Raw genomic sequence first — 10,879 nt, 5'->3', positions numbered from 1 at the left:
TCACTCAATACACTTGTCTACTTGAGCATTCAACTCTACCTTCCTTTGTAGTAAACTAGGTCCTCAAGTGTGGGACAACATTCCGAGTTCACTCAAAATTTGACCCAAATTCTAGTTGTAGAAGCATGATTACTAACCATAACACTCGTGACGTAGACATGCCCCTTATAAGAGAGCACTACCACATTTGTATACACACAAAAAATCTTGAAGGATCCCTCAGCATTATGGCCCTGCATCCTCCACCATTCATGACTTTGTCGCATAGTCCTACTAGTCCTTGTAATGATAGATCAATCGTCCCCTGAGTAGCTAGCAGACAATCACACACCCTTAGCAACATCCAAAATCTTGAACTTTGTTGATAACTATCCTAGCATTAATCATGAATTGTATAGAACATTATGGAAAATACTGTATCTCTACATTGTATTTGCATGGAAACGGTAATCCCAAAAGGCCAAGGATGATACTATTAGGGCTATTGAGAAAGTTTTGTTAGACATTGGTCTCCACATGGGCAATGTTATGATCAAGGTAGATCCCAAATATCCAAAAATGGGAATAATGTTCCTGTTGAAAGAGAGGGAGAGAGATAGAGTGGAGCGGAAGATGAGCCTTAGCTCATTGTTGTTCTTCTTCCATTATTCTTCCATCATACTAACTGAAAGAGACTTACACACATAGGTATGACTAACCAAGACTAACTGTAGCTAAGTCACTGACTACACCGACTTATTGAATGCCACACATGTGTACAACTATATCCAGCTAATGTCGGTCACACACATAAAGATAGACTGACTGAAGAGTAATGGGAGCTTGGTATTCTAACACTCCCCCTCAAGCTCAAACCATTTGATAAACTCCAAGTAGCTGTCTGAAATATATGAACTTTTATTTACCAAGAGACTTGGTAAATATATCAGCTACATGGTCTTCACTTTTCACACGGATCAAGTCAATTTGTCATGTAAGAACCATTTCTCTGATAAAATGGTAGTGAATCTCAATATGTTTGGACTTAGCATGGTAGATAGGATTGCTAGCCAACATAACATTGTTGAGGTTATCACAATGCAATTTCACTCTGCTTTCCATATGTATTCCCAAGTCTTTCAGTACTTTCATCAACCAAACTGCTTCGCAAGCTGCTAAGGCAGCTCCTCTGTACTCGGCTTCTGTACTAGACAATGCAACAGTAGGATGTTTCTTACTTTGCCAACTGATCATACTGCTGCCCAATCCAAATGCATAACCACTGGTTGACCTCCTGTCATAGGCACAACCAACCCAATCAACATCAGTAAACCCTATCAAGTCAAGGGATTTTCCATATGCATAAAACAACCCATAATCTGTAGTACCCTTTACATATCTCATGATCCTCATGATTTCATCTAAATGTGGTTTGCGAGGCTTCTGCATGAACTAACTAATCAGCCCCACTGCATAACATAAGTTAGGACGATGGGTAATAGTCAAGTATATCAAGCTGCCCACCATCTGTTGATACATGGTCACATTCTCTATGTCATTCCCAACATCAATCTGCAGCTTGACATTCTGATCAAGAGGTGTCTCCATAGACTTACATTTAGCCATATCATACTTCTGTAACATGTCATGAGCATACTACTTCTGTAGCAGGCATATACCTTGAGGCATAGAGACTACCTCAATCCCAAGAAAATACTTTAGTTCACCGAGGTCTTTGACTCTGAATTCAGCCTATAAAAATGATTTAATTTTAGCAATGCCCTCTTCATCATCTCTAGTGATGATAAGATCATCTACATAAACCACTAGAAACACATATCCATGATCTGTCTTCTTCGTGAACAGATTGTGATCTGCATCACCCAATCTAAATCCACGTTGCTATAAATAACTGTTGATCCAAGCATTCCATGCTCTAGGTGCCTGTTTCAGTCCATATAAAGCCTTTTTCAGCTTACATACATGTGTAGGGTGAACATAGCTTTCAGGCTGCTCTATATATACTTCCTCAACCAAATCACCGTTTAAGAAAGCATTCTTGATGTCCATTTGCCATAATTTCTAGCCTTTGCATGCTATCAAAGCAATGACAATTCTGACTGTTGCCATTTTAGCCACTGGACTAAAAGTCTCCTCATAGTCAAGGCCATATTGCTGTGAATACCCTTTTGCAACCAGCTTGGCCTTATAGCGTTCTAATGAACCATCTAACTTGCACTTAACCTTGTACACCCATTTGTAGCCAATGGAAACTTTGCCTTCAAGCAACTCAACCAATTCCCATGTCTCATTTTCAGCCAGGGCTACATACTCCTCATCCATGGCAGCACACCAGTTATCATCTATAACTGCATCATCAAACTTTGTAGGTTCTTTGTAACCTGTCACACTAGCCATATATGCATAATGGCGAGCTGAATAACCAATGTATGTAAACCTGTCAACTGGTTTTCTGACTCTCTCAAATCTCTGTAAAAACTGTGGCTCACTTTGAGCTTGCCTCTCATAAGGCGGTACATAATGCCTTTGCCTTGCTCTAGGCGTCATAACAGACAAAATGCCAAACTCACTATCCAAACTATTGCTATTAGATGACTCATAACCTGCTGTAAGTGGACCTGCCACATCTTCAAGCATATTTTCTTTTCCCTTATCCAATCTCCCCCTCACTGACATATTTGTGTCAAGGGACGTAGGAGTGCGACTCCACAAGCGTCTTAACCAAGGACTTACTGTAGGTGACCCGTCACTTGTAGGACCACTCATAGATGTACTCACTGTAGGTGTATTTTCAGCATTACTAGTGCTGACTGATCCATTAGTAGCCATTACAACCAGATTACCATACCACGATGCTAGCTCATAAAAAACAACATCTCTGCTAAGCAATGTCTCATGTGTAGACGGTATATAACACTTGTAAGCTTTCCGGTCTTGTGCATAACCAAGGAACACACTCTTGATAGCTTTAGGATCCAATTTCTTCCTCTTTTCATCAGGAACATGCACATATGCAATGATGACAAATACCTTGAAGTGTGAAATGTCAGGCTTATGATTATACAACTTCTCATATGGAGTTACATCATGAATCCCTGTTGTGGGGTTTCTATTCAACACATAGATAACAGTCACTACTGCTTTAGTCCAATAACCATTTGGAAAATTCTTCTCATTCAGCATAGCTCTTGCCGATTTCATAAGTATTCTATTTTTCATTTCTGCTACACCATTTTGCTGTGGTGTATAGCTACAAGGTAACTGTCTTCTGATCCCATATTTAGCAAGGTACCTATCAAAGTAATTAGAGACATATGCTCCACCTTGATCTAATCTAATACATAAAATTTTATAGCTCAACTCTTTTGCAGCATCTTATTTAAGTCCTTGAATGCATCAAACACATCATCCTTATGTTTCAATATATAAAGGCAAGTATACCTGGTGAAATCATCAATGAAGGATACATAGTAACGAGCACCACCAAATGAAGCATTATGAGACGACGAACCCCATACATCTGAATGTACCAACTGCAAGGGTGGTGAGCTATTCCATACATGTCTCATAAATGAAAACCGTGCTTGCTTTTTAAACTTATATGCATCACATACATGTCCAAAGTCATGATACTTAAACTTAGGCAGTGCAAACACAATCTTCTTCTGCTGCATAGATTTCAGCTTTTGTACATTCACATGGCCAATCCGCTTATGCCATATCTCAACATCCCGTATAGCACCATCATCATGTGCAAACACAACTGCTTTCAATTCTGGAATTGACACACCAAGAGTAAACATTTTGCCATCTCTTCATCCTCTAGCAATCAATTTGTAGCCATTACCATATTCTTCAACAAATCCATCTCTATTAAATCTCACCTGCAGATTCTGTTTTTCCATCTGTCTAACTCACAGAAGATTCTTGGTTATTGTAGGTACATGTAGTACATCATGCAGGCTCCTTTTCTTGCCATCAAGCATCAACAATAGGACAATTTCTGTGTGCTGAATGTCATGTTGGGTGTCATCCCCAATACACACATAACCATGTGAACTTGCAACCATCTCATCAAACCATTCTCCATGGGGTGTCATATGATTTGAAGCCCTTGAATCAATGTACCATCTCTCATCTTTGTTCTACCTAGATGCATTCTTAGACACATGATGCATGGCAAACAATCTGTCAATCTGCTCATCATGAGCATTGCTAGAAGAAGCACAGTGCCCATGTTGTTTTCCCTTTGCCTTCATATCTCTCTACTTCTTGTAACAATCCTTTGCAATGTGTCCATATCTGCCGTAGTAATGACAGTCCTTATCTCTGTTTAACTGATCATTTGGTTGCCATGAACTAGATCCACCACCTCTACCAAGGGGTGATCTCCCCCTGCCTCTAAAGCCACTAGATCCACACTGGCCCTATGTATTTGTGCCATGCTAGGCATTCTGGTGATGCTGTGCATAAGTGTTTCGAGTGTCTCCTCGACGTGGAAAAGAGCCATGGTCTCTGTCGCCTCTACCATGCTGACTAGAGTAAAGAACAATGTCTCTACTTTTTGAGACGTACTAGAACTTGTATTCAGCCCAAGCTTAACTTCCTCATGCAGTAGCAAAGAAATTAGCTCATCCCAATCAAGGGATTCAGCTATCACAGAAATAGACGTATCAAATGCTTTATACTCTTTGCCAAGTCCATTCAATGTCACTGCAATCATATCATCCTCAGAAACTGAAGATCCAATGGTGGCAAGCTAATTCGCTATGTTCTTGATCTCTATAGTGTAGGTCTGAATGCTTCTGCCATTCCTAGACATGTTATTGAACTGTTGCTTTAGCTGAATCTTTCTTGCATGTGTTACATTTCCATAATTCTTCATGAGTATGTCCCATGCATCCTTTGGGAAACTGCATCCAGTAATATGTATAATTATAGCATCTGATATACATAAGGAAAACCAATGTAACACCTTGCATGCTATCTTAGTCCATAGCTTATGAGCCCCTTTTTGATCATTTGTCAGATTGCTTTCATGTATTTTAGGTTCAGCCTCATCACACGTACATAAGTCCTAATAACCTCAGCCAACCAAAAAATTATTCATACAGAACTTCTATAAAGCAAAATTTTTGTTGTCCATCTTTTCTCCCACAATTTGAGTAATATTGTCAGTGCCTTGAGCATTTGTCATAGTTGCAGCTTAGGTATTCAGTGATGTATACAACTTGTAAGTATCTAACTCATTTTCCTATAGTTTAGGACCAGTTTCCTGCTATTTAGTACAGTTTCCTGCAATTCAGGACAGTTTTTCTAACAACCTGCTTGCTATAAACTATATTTCAACAATGAAAAAACACGGTCAACTAAGCATAAACCAAGCTCAAATTAGTTTAAAACATTCTATGGTAGTGGCAAAACATCCCAGCAACAAACTATGTCCATACAAATATCAATGTTTATACTGTATGCAAGTAGTAGTACCAAATACAGCCAGCTCACTGCTATAAAACCATCAGTATTTTCAATGTTAAAACAGGAGTATTCAGACCTCTAAACAACCTCAAAACATATCTTTCAGTTGCCACTCTATGCAGGAGTTGATACATGTCCAAGCGGTCAGAATATATTGCATGTATGTCAAGTGAAGATGATAGATATTCTTCGTGCAGATAATAACTAGTCAATACCCTAGTATAATGAGCACCAAATCAGTCCAAAATTTGGACTTCATTACTCACAATATCCATAAAGCATCTACTACTCAAGTGGTATGATCCAAGCATTTGTCACTAGTAAATAAGCATCACAGATACTTCAACCTTATAGGTATATTGTTTCCAAATTTAGGACAGCAACTAGTTCACTGTTTTCAGCTTGCAAATAAGCTCCAAAAATGAACATTTAACACTCCAATATGATACTCAAATGCATGATAATAAGGGCATATACATTGTTATGATGAAAGCCACCAATTCCTTGGAATCACGTGCTACTTACTGCAGTAAACAACCAGTCTGCACAGGTCTGTGCTGAATATCTCAAAATCTGTGAGGAAGTTGAAATTTTTTTTTTTTGCAAAGTTGTAGACCACATCAAAATGGTCAGATAGCTTAGGCCGTTTCTCCAAAAACCATTTTTATAGCAAGATATAGCTTTTGCAAAAAATCGGGATGTAGGCACAGTCTCCTTTGATGACATTTTCGTAAGATCTGATGTCTTGATGTCAAATGGCCACTGCCAAGCCTTCAGGCTTCAGGCATTCAAGCTCTGATACCATGTTGGAAGAGAGGGGGAGAGACAAAGTGGAGTGAAAGATGAGCCTCAGCTCATTATTGTTCTTCTTCCATTATTCTTCCATCATACGAACTGAAAGAGACTTACACACATAGATATGACTAACCAAGACTAACTGTGGTTAAGTCACTGACTACACCGACTTATTGAATGTCACACACGTGTACAACTAATGTCGGTCACACACATAAAGATAGACTATGGCTGAAGAGTAATAGGAGCTTGATATTCTAACAATTCCTAGGAAATTGCAAATAGGTGGAGTTAAGGCAAGAGGGTTTTTGTGCCCCATGGCAAGCTTGGAAAAAGGAACTCCACAACATGTTTTTCTTGCATTCATTACAATCAATTGAAAGAGCTACACAATGTAGCCAAAGACCATAGGGAGGATGGAAGAGTAAGAGGCAACAAGGCCGAAGTTTGGGAGGCACTAGATATAGTGTTCATATATTGTAATAAAACATCTTGGTCTAAAGAGGATCTCTCAACCTTCAAGAAGGTCCTTGACAAATTCAAAATCTCCATGAAGAACGTATGAAGAGTAGATAATCTCATGTACTGTATAGTAAGGAATTTCATGTTTGGTTTCTATGCTTAGAACTTATTGTTTAGCTCTTAATTAACCTCTTCTTTCTTTCTTATGAATATTATATCATTTTTAGTCATGGTTCCTAGTTTGTGCGACAATATGGGAGTTTGTTGATTTGGTCTACCCAAGGAATGAATAAGTCTCATTTTCAAGCAAGGACTAGATACTTCAGATATGCAAGGCGAGATGGTAATGCACAAAAGGAAAACAACCTATTGGAAATTTTCCAATGGTTTTATAGAGTAATTTGGCACAAAATGAGGATAGAAGAAGCAAAGAGGATATGTCGAAACTCGAATATAGCTCTTATGTTTACAAATGGCAAAAGAGAGAGAGGATAAGAAGCATACAAAGAGTGAATAATCAAAGCTTTTATTCCTCACTACATGAGCTCAAAGAGAATGGTTTCATCTTCTTTTTTGGAATTTCATTGTCTTCAAATATGCTTATCCTCTGAGGTTGGCAATTGTATACATGATGCAGACACTATTGGAGGCAGTGACTAGGAATCCAACCTTGCATCCATTGCAAAAATTCTCTTTTTGAGTAAGGATGCAAATTGCACATGTCCTCAACCTTCATTGCAATGGCAAGTGTAGCATGATATGTAGTAATAAGGGGCTCTTAAAGATTGACGTCCATAGCTGATGCCAAACGCTCATAATGCAAATCTCGTTTTGACCAAAATTATTAACTCTGCATTCATTGGAAGGGGATATCTTCCACAAAACCTAGTCAACACGTTCAATGCAAAAATGGGGAGCCTTGCATTGTCAAGGGAATGCTTATTTATGAAAAATTATAATATGTAACTATGCACATAATGTTCATCATTTATTAAAATTAATAAAATATCTTTGTATAATAAATCACAAGATATATTTTTTGCATGTACACATGTTGGTACCTTTTTATAATCCAATTGGACAATGTATTCTCAAAGAGTTGCGTCTTTTTTGTGCCCTAATGACTTGGAGTTAATGGCAACCGATGTCCTTGAGCCCCTTGCTCGAGTGAGGAAGTCATCTTTGTACACTAAGACATGGTTACAAGGATACATTCTTAAAAAAGAAAAACAAGAACTATCATTGACCAAGAACTAGGTTGATAAGTGCAGCCAAGTTTAGATTGTGGTAGTGCATGTTTTTTTAATCTAATGATATTATGTGTGCTTGTTGTCCAAGTGTTTGTTTCTCAATAGTTTGGAAGAGTGTGCTTTAGTTTTTATTACTTAAAAATCAAAGTTAAACATAAACGTCATTTTAAAAAAAGTTAATGAGTGGCCTATATAATTGTTAAAATCAAATAAAGATAAGATATTTGTAGAGGTGAGCTCAAGCTCAACCTCCAAGACCCACAGATCGCTTATTGTTCAAGCGTTTCAAGTGAGCACTAATGGCTACCTCTCACATACCCGATGCGCCATCCCTCTCTACGAGTGTAGTGAGCTTACCTTGATGCCCGATTGAGTTGCTTCCTCTCTCAAGCACTCCAATAGCTCCGCGATTCTTGATGCAAGCTCAAGTATGCTCAAACCTCCACCTCCAAGCTCCATCCTCCATAGCCACACGTGAGACGGCAAAAAAGAAGAGAAGAAGAAGAGAGGAGATGGAGGAGGGCTTCACCTCCAAGATCCCTTACCCTCACACACTCACTCCCTCACCCACTCACTCACACTCCCTCCCTCAAGCACTCACAAGCAAGCAAGAGAAGAGAAGAAGAGAAGAAGAAGAGTCCACTTTGCCACACACCAAAGAATGAGCTCTCATTCACTTTTTGAACTTTATATACAAAACCCTCTTTACCTTGGGCTGTCATCCCCTTTTTACATGGCCAGCCATAGCCTAGGCCTCTTTTTCCATTATTCTCCTATCTTCATAGATTCTTTCCTACTGCCCATCTACCTTTACAAATTGCATGGACTGGTGCTCTTAAAATAAATCATGGTGCACCTTGTGCTCTTTTACAAAAGTATCGACTTGCGCTTTTTCTTGACATGCCTTCGTCTTTCATTCCAATTTTGCCTTGGCCTTGTCTTTTGGTTTAGATTTTTTGGATTTTCCACTTTTCCACCTTGTTCGTCTAAGGGTTAACAATATCCAATTCATGGATGTAGAGAAACTAGGAATCTTGTTGAAGGTAATTGAATATTTCACTAGATTTTAGGAAATGATGAAATCTACTTAAAATTCATAATTTTAAAACTAAAATAAAATGTCTCTTTTAAACTATACATTAGATGAAGAACATTCACACATTTTTATAGAAGCTATTTAGATTTCATTTTAAAAACTTGTAATATAGTCTAAGATATCATGTGATGAAGAGTACCTTGCAAAATATAAAACCAAAAACCAAAAAGTTGCTTGGTCAAAGTCTGAGACACAATGACTTCCACATTTTACTAATTTATTTTATTATGACTTAACTTATAACTTCTTAAAAGTATACCACTTATACATAAAAATCCCTTAACATGCTATACAAGCAGCATATCAAAGAATTGACACAAGTCTCTTTGTTGTTTTATAATTATAGGCGAAGATGCCATTCCCTCATCTTTTGAGAAGATATTCATTTTTCTTTACTTTACTTTACTTTACTTTAGTTTATTGTTCATTATGACAAAAGAAAGATTCTAACCTTGTGAAAGATTGTACCATGAAGATTGCAGTTGCCTTTGCTAAAGTGAATCTTGCAATGATGCAATATAACTCAATGAATAAACTACATCAATTCTCAGTATAACAATTATTAGTTTCACATTCAAAGATGACAACCAATTATAAATTACTCAATGATAAATAACTAAGTGATTAAATAGTTACATATCTATCTCTATCTCTCTCTCGCAACACTATGCACTGACTAAATGACTATTTAGTTAGTGTATAATGGAATGCCTTTTTGGTATCAACGTCATGATGTTGTGCTGCTAGGAATCACCAAGATTCGACATTAGCACATGGGCACACGCATCAGACCATGCTAGTATACTAAATCCTACTAATCAAATCATTAAAATGAATGGTTAGATTCCATGAAGATACCAACACACACACACACACACACACATGGTTAGATTTCATTGTAAACTATAATTAAGTAGGGTTCTTTAAATAGGTCTCCCCTCCTCGTTCATCAATCTCTATGTTTGGTCTCCTACCAAGTTCATGCCAACAAACTATTGCCGAAATCCTTCTTTTCATCTTCTCCACCTCGAAATCCTTCTCCTCATCTTCCATCAATCTCTCTATCGACCCTCACGTCTCCTACCATCTGCTAACTATTGCCAAACTCCTCCTCCATGTCTTCTCCTCTTGGAACTGACCAAAGGAACTAACATTAGTATAACTAACTAACCTTATACTACGAACGGACTAACCTTAATACAGCTAACCAACCTTAATCGATGATAATCGACAAATGAAACTTGGATGATGACAAGTACAAATCCAACCCAAACAGTGGCAGCTTATGAACTCGAACAGCGGGTCCAGAATCGACGAATGGAACGTAGTCGATGGCATGAGCTAGTCGAATCAAATGAAAGGTTGGCATGACTAACGTGTCAGTGACATACACGACTAACGCAATGGGCGTGACATTGAGGCTACGCCAAGCCTTTCAATTATTCTAACTCTTTCTTCTTTAGTAAGCAATTGCTATTGCTTATAAGGCCTTGGTATCTACTTCAATGCTTTCAAGGATCTACTCACCCATTATAACAAACTTTGCCTCTTTGAGATGCAAATCTATCTCGTCCCTTGGCCAATGCCCACCCTAAGGCAGTCTCACTAAACTATACTAAGGCAGCAAGATTGTAATTCTCATGGATGTTTAGTGAATTCATTATATCGACCAACAATAAGTAGTCTTGGTAATCGAACATTGTAAATGTAGACAAACAAGCTTCATTGTATTGACCAATAACAGACAGTCTTAGTCATCGAAAATCATAAATGTAGGTAGGCACGAGACATAAATGCT

Source organism: Lygodium microphyllum, chromosome 9 (assembly GCF_053477565.2).
Source record: "Lygodium microphyllum isolate KBCC chromosome 9, Lygodium_microphyllum_v1.1.10, whole genome shotgun sequence".
In the NCBI taxonomy this organism is placed as follows: domain Eukaryota; kingdom Viridiplantae; phylum Streptophyta; class Polypodiopsida; order Schizaeales; family Lygodiaceae; genus Lygodium; species Lygodium microphyllum.
Note: the sequence above shows the minus strand (reverse complement) of the source record.